Below are 17043 nucleotides of genomic sequence, written 5' to 3' on the forward strand. Positions count from 1 at the left end.
TAAACTGGACTGGAGACCTGCTCTACTTATTTCCTCCGATACTGCTCATACAACGAACCATCATTTGACTTCGACAGTTCCAGTCAAATGCCATCCTCCTTGCTCCATGGTGGCTGCAACAACTGTGGTTCACACACCTGAGGTCGATGTCAATGAACGTGTTCCATCTCCTGTCGATCCCCAACCTTTTCACTCAGGTCAATGGGATGATTTGCCACCCAGACGTAGACTTTGAAACTAACTGTGTGGAGGATACTCCCATCATAAGAGACATACTTGATCAAGCTCAAAAAACCCTCGACCCAACAGTTATACCAAAATAAATGGAAGGCATTCGTCTCCTTTGCTAATTCTCAGAACTTACCTGCAACACCAGTGTCTCTGAAGACCTTACTTACCTTTATCCTTCATCTATTTCATCTCGGACTATCTCATTCTAAGTAAAGGTAAAGGTTCCCCTTGACGTTTAGTCCAGTCGGGTTTGACTCTAGGGTGCAGTGCTCATCCCCGTCTCCAAGCCGTAGAGCCAGCTTTTGTCCGTAGACTGTTTCCATGGTCACGTGGCCAGCACGACTAGACACAGAACGGCATTACCTTCCCACCGTGGTGATACCTATTCATCTACTCGCATTTACATGCTTTCAAACTGCTAGGTTGGCAGGAGCTGGGACAAACAACGGAAGCTCACTCCGTCGCATAGATTCGATCTTACAACTGCTGGTCTTCTGACCTTGCAGCACAGAGGCTTCTGTGATTTAACCCGCAGCGCCGCCACGCCCCCATCTCATTCTACCTTGAAGGTTTACATTTCAGCTATTGTAGCTCACCAACCTTCTCATTCTGATTCGGCTAGGCTTTTTTCCCATCCAACTTTGAAGAAATTCCTCAAGGGACTCCAAAATATTGCCCCCCACGGCAGTGTCCTCTTCCTCAGTGGTCTTTACAACTTGTCCTCAACATACTCACTCAACCACCCTTCGAACCAATGGCTACTTCCAATCTCAAATTATTTTCTCTGAAAGCATCCTTCCTTGTAACAATAACATCTGCTAAGCATGCTGGCGAACTTGCAGCCCTAAGATCAGATCCACCCTTCCTTCAATTCCATCCAGATAAGGTCACCCTTAATTTTGATTATCATTTTACCTAAAATTGTATTCCACCTTAATCAGCCATTAACTCTACCTACTTTATTTCCGTCTCCTTCTACACCTATTGAGTGAATGCTCCACATGCTTGATGTAAGACGCTCCTTGGCATTCTACATTGATAGGACTAAATCATTCAGAAAATCCCCAAGACTTTTTCTGTGTTTTCATGGCCCACATAAGGGTGCCTCAAACTATCTCTTGATGGATCTTTCAAACCATTTCATTGGCCTACGAGCTAGTAAGCAAAACACTGCCTTAACACTTTAAGGTTCATTCTACCAGAGAGCTGTCAACTTCTACTGCCTTCCAGCGGGGAATAGATCTTCTTCACATCTGTCGTGCAGCTACATGGTCTACTCCAGAGGTCATCAACCCCCAGTCCATGGACTGGTGCTGGTCCATGGCCTTCTTTTAACTGGGCCGCCAACAGTGATCTCTGCCCCCCCTGCCTGCCCGCCTGGGGTGTGTGTCATGCTTGTGCTGCCCGAAACAGCTGCCCGAAACACTGCTGCCTTCTCCCCTGCCAAAACACACACACACACACACACACACACACACTCAGCGTGGTGGGGCTGTTGATGCAAAGGCAGTTGGCTGCAGGAAGAAGTAATTGCCTTCCTCTCCCTCCGCCTGGCCTATTTTCCACCAGCCGGGGCGGCATGTGTCACCAGCCCACTTTGCGGAGCCGATCGAGGCTGGGGTGGGAGAGAAAACTGTGACTCGGTGTAAAGGTGAAGGCGCCACTGCCCAGCCTCTAACTCGCTCCTGCCCTGGATGCCTCCCGGGCTCCAGTTTGTGGGGATTGGAAACAGGGCGGCCCTTTTCCTGAGTCGGCGTTTTTTCTCTCAGCCTACGCTGATCAGCTCCGCTGGTGGAAAATAGGCCAGGTGGAGGGAGAGGGAGGGAGGTGATGACTTCTTCTTGCAGCCGATCACCTTTCCAGCAACAGCCCCCCACACCAAGGATGCGGGCATGTGTGTGTGTGTTTTGATGGGGGAGAAGGCAGCAATGGGTCTGTGCCTTTGCATTTCCTTTTGGGAGATCAACTTTCAAAAAATCCTGACACTTAGAATTATGATTTAGAACTATCTGCAGAGTATGAAAACAGCTAATCCTGAGAATTATGTCCAGAGGTTTCCCCTTGCTTTCTCCTGTTTTAAATCAGGAGCTAATGTAGAGTATATCTTAAGTTTGGTCATGGTTATTATTTTATGGCAGACCAGCCGTTTCCGTATGTGTTCCTTTATAAACAATGCACAAGAACAAATTCATATTGATTCTGCGCTCTTTGTACATTATAGCATTAATCACGGTCTCCGTCTTCTTTTTTCCATGTCTTCTCAAAGTGTGTTACACTGAACTGAAATGGCAGAATGTATGAAGGTGCATTTAGTTTTTACCTCCTTGAAAATAAGTCCCACTCCACTTGAAAATGAGATCCAAAAATGTGTAGGGTCATGTATTATTTATTTATTTTACTCCAGTGTTAGAAATATCACCTGTCACTTAGAAATGGTCCTGTGTGAAACCTTCTGGAAGAGAATAAATTCTGTCCAAACTGCAGTAAATACAGGTTAGCATCCCTTTTCAAATTTCAGACTTAAGATGTAAAAGGATATGCTGCACTTTTGATAGCATTTGAGATAGTATAATCTAAACAGGTTGTTGTCCTCTGAAGATGCCGGCCACAGAGACTAGCAAAACGTTAGGAAGAACAACCTTCAGAACATGGCCAAAGAGCCCGAAAAATCCAGAGTTATTTGGTTTCTCTTGTTATATCTGTATTTGAAGCTACTCAAAGCAGAAGCCAGTTAAAATGAATTTCTTTATGCAAATCACTGATAATTTGCCAACTAATTCAGATGGATATGGTTGTATTCTAAACTTTGGAGAATACTCAGTGTACCATATTCAGGGCACATCAAGCTCCCCTCTTTCTTTTCCTATTCAATTTAGAGTTTTATTTTTGTAGTAAGTTTCCTTGAAAATAGCATGATGCCAACTGTCAGTGCCATGCATCTGTTAATATTTTGTGGAAGCACAGTAGCACATTTTGAAACTTGGGAGTTATAATTTTGTGGTGGAGTATGAGACCAGCCGTTCTGCATGTTGAGAGTGTCATATTTTTGAATGCTTCTCATTGTTCCAAAGCTCCCTGTGTGTAGTAAACTAGTTGAGTTGAACAGTGTTATGATAAATCTATCTCCCTCGTGTCTCCCTCATAATGCAGATTTTTTTTTCCTGTGGGGAAGTATTTAAAAGTATAACTCTCTATGTACAAACTAAGGTGATGTGCTATTTATCTACTGCCCCATTCCAAATACTATGTAGATAATCTTTGCTGGTGGAATCAAGTTTCTTGGGACAACCAATGGAGCTCACATCCTCTCAGCAACACTCCTGGACATTTTGCCCTCCTGCCTAAAATGTATACTTTCAAACTGCACCTCTGCTTTCCTCTGCTCTCCACCTTACTATGTTATTAATGTACCACTAGCTCCTTTCTCATTCTGTTCGCTTGCACATTTCTGATGAGTGTATCACCATGGCCACGTACAAGGTGAAACTAGTTCATGAATTACCTATAGAGGACACCACCCCTCTCTTGTTTCTCTTTTCTGTTCAGACCTGCTGTTTGACAAATGAGTGGTGGTGATGCATGCAGATTATGGCAACATCTTCAAAGTGAGGAACTTGGAACATTGCAAATACGCTTCATAAGTTGCATCAGCTCTTAGGAACAGAAAAAGAAGGCATCAACAAACATGATTCCCAGGCTCACAGTATGCCTTTTGAGGGATGATACATTGTCCCTCTAAATAGAAATAAGCATTGGCCCAAATTATGTTGCTTAGTGTAGTAAATTGCACTTGAGTAGGCCTATTGAATCAATGCGGAATTGGTAAGTCACCTCTTTCATAACGGCCATTGATTCAAATGAACCTACTCTGCAATTTATTTTAGCACAATAAGTTGCAGTTAGAGTAAGCTCATTTGAATCAGTGGGGTTGATTCATTGAATCTCCACTAATTCAGCAGGCCTAGTGTGGTTTACTTTCTTAAGGGACAGGATTTTGGCCATTACTTTTGTAGGTGAGAAGTGGACCAAAATCCCTTTAGCCTTCTCTAGCTCCTTATCAATAGTTGAAAATAAAAATATGACAGTGACAAAGTAATTAAGGACAAGTAGCATAGGTTGATATTGTGCTCATGGCACAATCCAGGAGACATCTGCTCTGAAGTCCCATTGAATTTAATGTGGCTTACTCAAAGGTAAATGCCTACAGGGTTGTAGCTTGTTTCCCCCTGGTTTTGGTTTTAACAGATTTTAAAAAGATAATTGAAACAGATTGGAAGTTGCATTTAACCATAATCAGGCTAATTTATATTAATAATTCTTAGAAGTGTTTGGAAAGGTAAGTTGCTATGAGAAGAAGGGATGTGTTGCTTTGTCTGTATTAGTGCTGTGTGATGTACTGCAGAATTTTTATATTTAGCCAATACATTACCAGTACCTCTCTTTTCATTTTTATGGAAAAAGCAAACCATGCATTACATGTAGAGCTCTGATTAAGAGTATCTTTCTTTACAAAAAAACAGAAGTTTAGATTTGTAAACATCAGGACTTCCTCCAGTTCTAGTTTCTTCTTTATTCATTTTTAAAAAACTGTTCATTTTTTTCTTTTCTAATGAGTCATATCAAGTAGTAACCTTGCAATTCAGTACTTCCTTCATAACTGTACTGTACTGAACTTTTCTAACACTTGTCAAGGAATTTGTTTAATTAACCATGGCAAGAGCGAAAGAATCTTACCAATTACAGCAGAGACCTTGATTAGGTCATTTCACTTTCTGAGTGTTTTGATAGCTGTATGCTTTCCTTTGTTTGCTTGCTTGCTTTTCTTCATTGCTCTGTTGGTGGTTTGCCAGTTTAAAGACTAATTAGGATAGGGCTGCCTGCTCTTGGTGACTTAAAATCCAGAGCTCGGAGGAGTGAAAAGAACAAGAGTTAGAGACAAAATGAAGGTAAAGCCCCTCCTTTCCAACATTAATAATAACTGCATGCCATGAAATCAATTATCACTTATTACTGTTAAGCAAATCAGAGACAGACTGCTCCCACCACGGATAAAGGATTGCTGTTCCACTGTGAGCTACAAGTCTATTGAACTTGACATTCCACACTATGGATGGTGGTGGTATTGTGTGCAATCTCTGCATGTACAGTCTATGTTCCATTTATATCTGTGTCCATCCATACTTGTGTCCTCATAATTTCTTAATTTTTTAAATGATCACGTTGTCTGTGTGTATATGTTTTTGTTCTTTTGACTTATATACCGCCCGTAGTGCTAGAGCACTCTCTGGGCAGATAACAACATAATTGTGCAAACAACACTTTGCCCCTCATTGTGCTGGATATTCATTTTAAGGACCTCAGAAGGGTGGAAGACTAAGTCAACTTTGAGCAAACTCAGGTTGTAAACAGAGGCTTGATTGCAGTACTGCATATGTAATAGCAAAACCCACTTAAATAAAGGAGTGTTATAGCGTTACACCCCTATAATGAAAGATATGATTTTAGTAGCTTGCCTGTACTTGTTACCACTTTGACAAGCTGGTTGACAGCAGTGATCAGAAAGGTGCTTAATTACGGGTGTTTGAAAAATAGCATTATACGGGTATAGTAATATACTTCAGAAAGAGTTTAATGCTATTTCTTTAAAGTAAAATTAAAAATACCTTTTTGCTTACTGCCATTATCTTTCTTGCTAAAAATAATTTTTATTATATATGTAAAAAAATTAAAAAGCTAGAAAATTACTGCCTCTTACTTAAAAGAGCACTTAAAATAGATAAACAAAGCGAATGGGTGGCCTCTGCTCCAGTCTATGGAAAATGACAGGAGTCAGAGGATCAAGAGAATCAGGGAGCCTCATTGGAGACCTGAAAAATTGAGGAACAGAAAGAAATGATCAGGAAGGAGAGCTAATGGAGGGTGTCTCAGCTAGCAGGGAAAAGAAAGAGAGAGAGAAAGAGAGACAAGCCTCATCAGAGAGATTTAGATTAGGCATCCAGTATCGAGAGACTATGGTAACGTGCTCTGAATAGAGGACTTAGAAAAGCGTCTACTGTGGCTGAGAAGGCCAATTCGAGAGTGACAATTCCTTCCACACTGAAGACAAATGCAATCTGTCCCCTGTCCAGCTCCCTGATTTTGCTGGTTTTGGGATTGCCTCTTTGCCTCGGCCTGCTGAACAAGTGTCTCTTCAAATTGGGAGAGGCCATGATGCACCACCTGCCTCCAGGCTGAACACTCAGATGTCAGAGTTTCCCATCTATTGAGGTCCATTCCTAAGGCCTTCAGATCCCGCTTGCAGATATCCTTGTATTGCAGCTGTGGTCTCCTTCTGGGGCAATTTCCCTGCACTAAGGATCCAGAACTGTGAAGGAGGTCCAGAGGAGAGTGTGCTATCCCAAGAGAAAGAAGCAAAGGGGAAAAACTCAAGAGTGCGAAAGAGCAGGAGGACCAGAGGGAGAACTTAGCTTCGGAAGAGGGGAAAACGGAGCGAGGTGGGAAATTTGAAGTAAGCCTAGTACTGTAGAGGAGCATGGGAACAAGAAAGGAGAGGAGCAGGAGCTGTCAGTGTGGGAAGAGGGTATAAGTAACCAAGGAGAATGGCGGTTCGAGGTAGAACTAGAGTTGTGGAAGTGCAAGAGAGAGCTGGAAAGACTGAGAGAGTATGAGAGGGTGAAGACCCAAGAGTTACTGCGTGATTTCCCTAACTTCAAGTTAGGAGGGCTGTTACCCGACCCTGTCTCAAAGGAGGTGGGAGAGGTGCGACAAGAGACCTTAGAATGGTCAGTGGTAGTCTTCCCCAAGAACAAGGGTAGAGGACAACAGGTGATCCGCCCAGATTCCCGGTACAACACTCCTCCGCCTGAGGGGGACTGGGCTCGGCATCCATGCTGCGGCACCACTTGCGCAGTGAGGAGTGCACCTCTTCAGAAGCCCACCGATGCAGAGAAGTTTGGCTCAGTACCTCTGTGAGTTCAGCTGATCTGGGACAAGAATTTGTATTAGACAGTTATGGCATGTTGCCGGAGTTAAGTTTATTTGAGCCAATTATGAACGGAACAGAACAGCATGTAATCAATAAAGAAGAAGTTGTTAAAGAAAACCTCTCCTGTGATATTTCCAGCGCAAAATGAGGAGTTGCCAAAATTTGAAGTTCAACCCGATCACAAGGACTCACTGCAGTCAAGGAGTGTGCTCAGGACACAGGCTCTATAGACCTGGATTTTGGTATTAAACCATACTCTCCTTGTGAGTCTAGAGAACATGGTAGCTGTTTTGCCAATGCATTTATCCAGCTCGACATCTAGGGAGAGGGTGTCAGAGATTGTTGAGCCAATGTACACAAAGTCATGAACAACCTCCAATTCTTGTGTAGAGATGGTAATAGAGGGAGGTGAGTCCACACCCTGGCCCATGACTTGTGTTTTCTGCAGGCTGTGTGTTAATTCAAAGTCTTGGCAGGCCTTGCTAAAACAATTCATGTGTTGTTGGAGGTCTTCAGCAGAATGGGCAACAACAGCTGCATCATCAGCAAAGAGGAAGTCCTGCATGCATTGCAGCTGGACTTGGGTCTTCTTCTCAATCTAGAGAGATTAAAGAGCTTTCCATCTGATCTGGTCCGGAGGTAGACACCTTCTGTTGCAGTTCCAAAGGCATGCTTTAGCCTGACGGCAAAAAAGATCCCAAACATGGTCGGCGCGAGGACACAGCCCTGGTTCACTCCGCTTGGGATGTCAAAGGAAACTGATGTTGAGCTATCAAAAACTACAGTGCCCTTCATTTCCATATGAAAGGACCTGATGATGTTAAGGAATCAAGGTGCCTTGCCGGAGGCAAGGGAATCCAAGGCCACATTTATTTCTGCTAAAGTTAGTTTGCTGTCCAGTTCTTCCAAGACAAGCAGACACTCAATGTTATTTAATGCCTCTTTGGTTACTACATTCTCTCTGGAATATAGCTCAGAGTAGTGCTGCACCCAGCGTTCCATCTGCTGTGCTCGGTCCTGGATTATCATACCTGTAGCGGACTTCAAAGGAGCAGATTTCTTCTGTATTGGACCTAAAGCTTGCTTGATACCGTCATACATTCTCTTGATGTTACCTGTGTCTGCTGCTATCTGTATCTGAGAGCAGAGCTGAAGCCAATAATTGTTGGATCATCTCCTGGCAGTCTATTGGACTTTGCTACGAGTAACTCGAAGAGCCTGCAAATTGTATTCACTAGGACAGGCTTTGTATGCTGCTCGAACTTTCCTCTTATCCTCAATGGCTGGCATCAACTCCTCCAAATGGGCTTCAAACCAGTCTGCCGTCTTTTTGGTCTTCTTGCCAAATGTGGACAAGGCAGTGTTATAAACAGTGTTCTTGAAATGTTCCCATTGTTCAGGTGCATTTGCATCTGCTGGGCCAGGAAGGGTTTCCTCAAGCACTTGGGCAAATTCTTCCACTTTTCTTTGATCGCGAGTCTTGCTGATGTCGATACGTGGTCTTCCTTCCTTTTTCATGTGATATACTCTCTTTGTTCGCAGTTTTACTGTACTACACACCAGGAAGTGGTCAGTATCACAATCAGCACCCTGATAACTTTGTGTGATTGTAATACTAGGAAGGATAGAGTGTCTAGTGAGGATCAAATTGAGCTGATACCAATGCTTTGATCTTAGATCTCTCCAAGAAACTCTTTGTTGAAGCTTCGCATTAAAGAACTTGTTGTTGACACAAAGACCATAGTAACAGCAAAACTCCAGCAAAGGTTGGCCATTTTTGTTCATCTTCCCAATGCCAAAACGGCCTAGACAAGTGGGGCAAGAATTGTGATCAGCACCAACTCTAGCGTTAAAGTCTCAGAGAATGAACAGTGGCTCTCTCTCAAGCTATGCATCATTTTAAAAGACATGAATATGCTTCAGCACTTGATTGTCCTGATGCATTACTTATATTGTGGACAAGAAGCTACTGTTAAAAACAGAATGGTTTCCCATAGGCAACGGTGTCAGACAAGGTTTTATTTTATTTCTGTTCAATCTTTATGCAGAATATATCACATGGAAAGCTAGATTAGAATCAACCAGAGATATGAGCTGAGCTGGGGCTGTTGAGGACAGGACATTTTGGAGGTTGTTCATTCATAGGTACAGAGGCAACCTGATGGCACATAACAATGTCAATCGATAAGTGATAGCTTATATCTTTTTCTTTGATCCCCTTGCAATTTAGTTCCCATTTTGAAGAGTCCAACATTTTAATCGCCATGCTGGCTTAAAACACATTAACTGAATGTTGATTAGAGATGTAACATTTTCAGAAGTTTTGAAGCTATGTAAAATGGCTTCAGAATAAAATGGGAGGGGAAATCTGTTTTTTTTTTCTTCTTTTTCAGTTTTTCAGAGTTTTTTTCAGGCGTTCCCATCTCTACTCATACTTACTCCAGAGTCACAAGCGTGTTGTGTTGTTAATAGAGATGAGAAGGCCTGGAAAAATACCAGAAAAATTGTGGGAAAATCAGGTGTTTTTCTGTTTTTTTTTCCCCGAAAGCCATTTTATATGGCTTCAGAATTTCTTGAAATTTTACATCTCTAATGCTGATAAATTTACAGGGAAATATTTTCTGGTAAAAATATCTAATACTTAATGTGATTTCTTCTCTTGTTTGAGCTCGCAAATGAAATAGAAAATGAGCATCTAAGATTCAAAGCCTTGCTTAAATACATACACACATAGAAACTGCAAACCTCCAGCCTTTGCAGTGACAGAAATAGCTATAATTTTTGCCATGGCAACTATCATCTGATAAGATGGACTGGAATAAGGCATACATCCCTAACTTTACACTGTTGAGCATCTAGCTTTTTAAATAAAGGAATCCTGAACAGTGCTTTCCAGGGTGTGAGGGATAAATCAGGCATCTGAGTCTGAACAACACAGTGGTGGAGAGTCTACTTCTGTCAAATTAAGAGATGCAAACAATTGTATGAAATAACCTCAATTGGTCCATTGTCTACAGCCCTTTAGTTAGAAAGTCTAAAAGAGCAGACAAGACATTCATGAATAAAGAAATGTAAAATAACAGATAATGATGCCAAATCCTAGTGTGATTATCAAGTATTTAGGCTGCAATTCTATATGTGGCTTCCTGTGAGTAAACCACATTGAATTCAGTGAAGTTGAATTGCTAGAAATGCTTTGGGCTTCATTCCTAAACTCAGTGGACTTTTGGCTCAGACCTAGATGGAAGCCCACTCATTTACTCTTGAAGGAAGTCCTGTTCTTACTTGGAATAGCTGGAAGCCCCCCAACCTAGTCTGGGCACACAGATCAGGACTGTTCTGCTTTTTGTTCCTTTGGTGACACCTGAACCCAGTCCCTGTCTGGATGTACAATGGTATCTGTGTGGTTCCAGTTGCTTAAAGATCCCATTTCTGCAAATAGTGAAACACAAATGCCAACACCAGGTTATAGATTGAGTGGTGTAAGGAAGACAGGGCACTGGTAGCCATCTGCAGATCTAGGCATTCACTTTTAGTTTTATTTCCCTCCCTTTTTTTCAGCTACCAGGAGAAAGCCCTAAACAGCTTCCTAATTCAGTTTCTGAAAAGGGAGTGAGGAGGAAATTTTAAAAGGGCAATGAGCATGCCCTCTGTGATTCTTTCTTAAATGGGCAATCAAGGGAGCCTACTTTTTATTGTTTCCACCAAATCTTTCTGCCCCCATCCTTCTTGTTCTCTGGGTCTAAAATTATTGGTGCTGCAGCCACAGTACTTCAATGATTTCATCAAAGACTTTGCAGAAGGAAGGGCAATAAAGGTTCATTTTGAAGAGCATACTTACCTCTCTCATCCTGATTTTTTCTTTCTCTACTTCTGATCATGACACATGAATGCCAGATTTAACATGGAGGAGCTGTGAGTGTGCTGCTCCATGTCATTAATGCGTCTGTGCTCTTTGCTCCATCTTGTAGTAACCTTGGAAACAGATACGCCTTGATCTGGTATATTTTTTACACATTTGCCCAAAGTCAGTGCATATTCTTAATTGTAAGTCTGTGATTGCAGACTGTAGTTGTGCCAAGGTGAACAAAATGCTATTTTTGCATGCACAAATAAATATTCACTCTTTCATTATATAATATTCCATCATGCCTATTTGCTGTTCTAAGTGTCAAGGTTCAAAATTGCACTAAATCTGCATGGTTGTTAGAGAAGCCATGAATTTTTAAGACCAACAATACCTTCAAGATCTTTTTCTTTCTTCCTTCCACCATGGCCACATGGTGATTTTATTTTGCACTAGCCTGCATTCATACATGCTTGTACAGGTTTTTTAATGCTAGTTCAAATCATGCTGAAATATCAGCAGCACTTTGAACGTTGCTTAGCATTGACTGAAATCCAACTGTAAGTTGCAAATAGAGTAGGTGCATTGAAACAATGAAATTGACATAACTGTTGACTCATCAAATTCCAAGTACAGTAATCCATTGTGCCTTCTCTAGCTGTGACTAAGTTTCTGTCAGTGTATTTCTAAACAATTAAACAAAGACACTTGGCCTTTCATGTTCTTGGGTTGTGTTCCTTTCATTTTCATCCTGTCTCTCAAGATACACAGTCTGAACCATATTGAGTCAATTTGTTTATTAAGCCCTTGAGGATGGAAAGAGTTGATCTTCTGTGAGATGAATTTAATGCTTGTTAAAAGAACAGGAATGCTAATGATGGAAACTGAAGCCTCCTTATTTGTTCAGAAAATAAGTATATTCTGAGTGGCAATGGGAGTGCCAGCATTTTCTCACTGGTTTCTTAATATATGCTTGTACTGACTTTGATGGTTATTTTGATACAGTTACAGGCCTGGTGGATGAAGAGAATGCTGTGGATGTAGCATGTCTTGATTTCAGTAAGGCCTTCGACAAGGTTCCTCATGATATTCTTGCAAAGGAGCTAGTAGCATGTGGGATAGATAGTGCTACTTGTAATTGGTTGACTGTCTGAACCCAAAGGGTGATCACAAATGACTCCCTTTCATCTTGGAAAGAGGTGACTAGTGGGGTGCCCCAGGGTTCTCTTCTGGGTCCTGGTGTTATTCAACATTTTTATCAATGACTTGGATGAAGGAATAGAGAGTATGTTGATTAGATTTGCAGATGATACCACATTGGCAGGGGTTGCTAATTCCTCAGAGGACAGGATTAAAATTCAAAATGACCTTGACATATTAGAGTCCTGGGCCAAAACTAACAAAATGAATTTCAACAGGGAGAAATGTAAGGTCCTACAGCTGAGCAGAAAAAATTGAACTGTGCAGATATAGGAAGGACACCTGGCTAGACAACAGTATCTGTGAAAGGGATCTAGGAGCCTTGGTAGACCACAAGCTGAACATGAGTTAGCAGTGTGATGCGGCAGCCAAGAAAACCAATGTGATTCTTGGTTTTATCAACAGGAGCATAGATCAAGGGAAGTGACAGTACCACTCTACTGTGCTGTGATCAGACCTGACCTGGAATACTGTGTCCTGTTCTGGGCACCTCAGTTCAAAAAGAATGTTGACAACCTGGAATGTGTCCAGAGGAGGGCGACTAAAATGGTTAAAGATCTGGAAGCCATGTCCTACGAGAAGCAGCTTAGGGAGTTGGGAATGTTTACCCTTACAAAAGAAGGTTGAGAGGGGACCTGATAGCCATGTTTAAATGTTTGAAAGGATGTCATCTTGAAGAGGGGACAGGTTTGTTTTCCAGGGCTCCAGAGACTAGGACACGAAGCAATGGTTTCAAACTACAGGAAAAGAGATTCCATCTGAACATTAGGAAGAACTTCCTGACGGTCACAGCTGCCTGACAGTGGAATAGGCTGCCTCGAAGGGTGGTGGAGTCTCCTTCTTTGGAGGTTTTTAAGCAGAGGCTGGATAGCCATCTGTCGGGAGTGCTTTGATGGATGTTCCCACATGGTGGTGGTGGTGTGGGGGGGTTTGGCCTGGATGACCTCAGTGGTCTCTTCCAATATAACTATATTACTATATACTATTCTGTTTAGTTCTGTCAAGTGTACTGAAAGTCCTTTCTTGATTAGGTTGCTAACTGACAGTGACTGTGGCCATTTCCATAACGACCCATCACAAAAGACAGCCAGATTAGTGTAGTGGTTGGAGTTCTGGAATGAAATGTGGAAGATGCAGTTTCAAGTCTCTACTAAGCCATAAAATTCAATAGGTTGCCTTGGGTCAAACTCATCCTGGCCTTGCCTCATAGGGTTGTTATAAGGCTGAGCTGAGAAGGAAGCTATGTATACCACCACAAACTTTGGAAGAAAAGCAGGATATATGTGTGTAACAAATGAACTATATTAATATAACCAAAACAAATGAATGATTTTTTTTCTGCATAGCTCATTGTTGAAAATACAGTATGTCAAGGAACCTTTGTGGGAGCTGAAAAAGCAATCTGTGCAGTTTTGAGTATGGTCAGAAGAGTGACCAATTCTGAGATAGGGATCTGATGAGCTAGCAGTAAATTGACAGCTGGCAACTTCAACCATGCCTTATCCCTTAGTTTTTGTTACACTAACTCAAAGCATGGTTCCAACTCAGAATACTGTCTACATTCTAATTGGAAAATAAGGGGAAGCATGATAGACACAGTTACTGCTGTTTTGCATTTGGCGAGCACATAAAATGAGAATCTTTCTTAGAATGCTTTTTTTCTTTGTTTGTGTATGCCGCAGTAATTTCCTAGGAAACCTGTTTTGGGAATACATTGACATTGCATATTAGATTAAATTGTAGTTACACTTACTACCATAGTTACTATCTGTGTTTCTTTTTCATCATATTCCCAGGAGCCGGGGAAGTTCCCTGAACTATCCTAGCAGATAGCTTTTCTGAAAAGCTCGGCGCTCTAACTTAGGCCAAACCAAAGGATGTGGGCAGACCTGGGTTCAGACTCAGATTTGTAGTTTTTCAGGTGGATTTTTCACAATTTCAGTTTTCCTGTCTCCTGGAAAATAATGCTTCAAGTGAAAAAATGAATTCTTCATACAGATATACTGTGAAATCTTTCATCTAGTCATCCTGTGAATTGGATACAAAGCTATTGAGGGACTACCTACCTACTTTTATCTAAATAGCTATTTTTAACCCAGCAATATCCTCCCAGACATTGATCAGAGTGGAACGGGTGAGCTCTGTGTAACAGATGTCCTGCTTCTGAACTTTGACTGATCCTTAGAGTCTGAAGCTAGAATGGAAGGCTAAAAGTCTTGCATGAGGTAGTCTTTTTTTTCTACTTTTGATGTATATCCAAGCCCATTAGTTTCCTAATCTTGTAATACTTGATTATAGTCTCTTCAGAAGAGCCAAGAGTAATACCTGCTGCTGCTTCAAAGAGCTGGATGAAAAAAATATTCTTAGTTTATCATGACCAGAGACAGGAAAAGTTATTTTGTTGGATCACAACTCCCAGAATTTCCCAGCTAGTGTGACCAATATTCCAGGTTGCCTTAAATATTCTAGCTTTGTCTGCTCCATTTTGATGTCCTGAGAAAATGAAATAACAACAACAATAATAATCAGGCACTATGTGTATGTTTCATTCAATTCCTTTCCCAAGCCCATTCTTCTCATTGGCCTATTTTGGAACCAACGTTTTAAACTTAAGATTTTTATTTTATTTTATTTTAATGAGGAAGAAGATGTGAGAAAGAATAAGCAAAGCTGTGGCTTGGGGTATCCCAACAATTGAACACTCTCTGTTTCAGATGGACAAGCATGATAACCAGGGGGACAGCAAGCAGTCAATGGATACTGTCCATATAAAAAGATGGCCTTCATATGAACAACTTGGGAGCATCCCACCAGACTTGTGACTCTTTCAGAGCAGAAATGAGTAAATATGGCCCATGGACTAGGTACAGGCTGTTTTTTCATCCCCTCAGATTCCTTCAGGAAGATTTGTTTTTGAAATACAAAAAGGGGTTTTCTTGTTCTTGGATGCCTCGAAGATCAGTGGTTTTCACATGGGGGGGGCATAGTTTCCACCAACCCAACGGCCTAAACTGTTACAGTTCTCCAGGGATGTGGGAATCAGAAATTGATCAAAATTGGCCATCCTTGAAGTAGAGAAATTGCTTGTAAGAACTAGGCACCTGTGGATATTTTCTATAAATTTTCCTGACTGGCGGCATGTGACAGCATCACAAGCTGAGAACTGCTAAATAATGCAATAAGCAGGATGTGATGATGCCTGGTCAGGTGGCTGCCAACTCTTAGAGGGAAAAGTCTGATACTGAAAACTTAAATGACTTACTCCTTTCCTTTCAATTGCCCTCCCTGCTGTGCAAAGGTTGCTTCAGACCAGAAGACAAATGAAAGGGAGGTAGCACCTGCTACTGCAAAAGATCTTTTGTTGAAAGATGAAGTTACTGCTCAAGCTCTGTGCTTACTCATTTTTTTTCTGAGTACAAGTGCAGTTCAATTTGGGACTATGGAAAATGTGTGCTATGATCATTAATTTTTCCTCCTTTATTTGGTAATTTTTGTTTCGACAAGAAGCTGTGATTATGAGTGGGTGGGGGATGCTAAAATACGTGAACACTCTGAGTACAAATATTTGAGACAAACAATTGTGCCCAGCTGGATAGGTCTTTAACAGAATGCAAAGCAGCCAATTAGCATTTCCTGGCTGTATAAAGAAGAAGGGTATTTTAAAAATAAAAACAAAAATGGCTTCTTTTGGCTAGTTAATGAAGCACAGCCTTTCTGCAGATTTTCCTTGGGTTTGATAGTTGTATGATTTATAAATTTAAGAGTTTGCCTGTCTGCTAGAGCTAATATTTGAAACAAAACCCCTCCCAGCGCAAAAAGTCTACAGGTGCAACATGGAATGTCACTTAGCTGACTGCCATTTATTCTTTAGACATCAGTTTCTTCGTGTTGGTCAAAGATCCAGAGATACTTCTACCTGTAACTATGCTTACTTTGCATTATTTATTTTTATATTTTACCTTTTTTTTATCCAAGAAGCAACATGAGTTGTGATTAGGACAGCAGCATTTGTTTATCATTTCTCTGCCTCATTCACATTTAAGCCCCTCTCCAGCTAACTTGGCGAGTGGAATTGAAAACACTTCCTGTTTTCTCTCATTACGTATACTCTGTCACTAAAAGCACCCTTTCCTCCTCATTGTATAACTGAGTTGGCCTGGGAGAAAACAGCCATAAACCATGAACAGTAAGGAAAATCAACTGCTGTTGTAACAGTTACAGCATTTCTGTCCACACATTAGACGTGAACGGAAGAGATATACCCTGTTTCCCCGAAAATAAGACCTAACCTGAAAATAAGCCCTACAGTAGTATGATTTTTCAGGATGCTTGTAATATAAGCCCTACCCCGAAAATAAGCCCCAGTTAAGTTAAACCCCACCTTCCACCATTGTGCAGCAACCAGAAGAAGATGATATGGCTGTAAAATAAAACATCCCCTGAAAATAAGCCCTAATGCGTTTTTTTGAGCAAAAATTAATATAAGACCCTGTCTTATGTTCGGGGAAACATAGTATCAGTAAACTACTGTAGCTGTTTATGTCACATCTAGTTTATAGCCAACTTCGGTCTTACAATAGATGTGCCATCAAATAAATTCTGACTTATAACAACCCTTTTCTGAGTTTTCTGGGTACAGAGTACCCTTTTCTTCTTGGGGCATCCTGGAACTATGCAGATTACCCAAGGCCACACAGGCTGGCTCTTTTTCTGGAAGGCACACTGGGGAATCAAACTGCCACCCTCTGGTTCCATAGCCATATACCTGAATAAGAGCCTG

The 17043-nt window shown here is 41.4% G+C and overlaps 1 protein-coding gene across 1 annotated transcript in view; it reads left to right on the plus strand.

Annotated features, from left to right (window-relative positions):
• Positions 1-17043, plus strand: part of CAMK1D (calcium/calmodulin dependent protein kinase ID) — a 269715-nt gene that overhangs the window by 94833 nt on the left and 157839 nt on the right. The gene's annotated exons all lie outside the window — the stretch shown is intronic.

Source organism: Pogona vitticeps, chromosome 5 (assembly GCF_051106095.1).
Source record: "Pogona vitticeps strain Pit_001003342236 chromosome 5, PviZW2.1, whole genome shotgun sequence".
Taxonomy (NCBI): domain Eukaryota; kingdom Metazoa; phylum Chordata; class Lepidosauria; order Squamata; family Agamidae; genus Pogona; species Pogona vitticeps.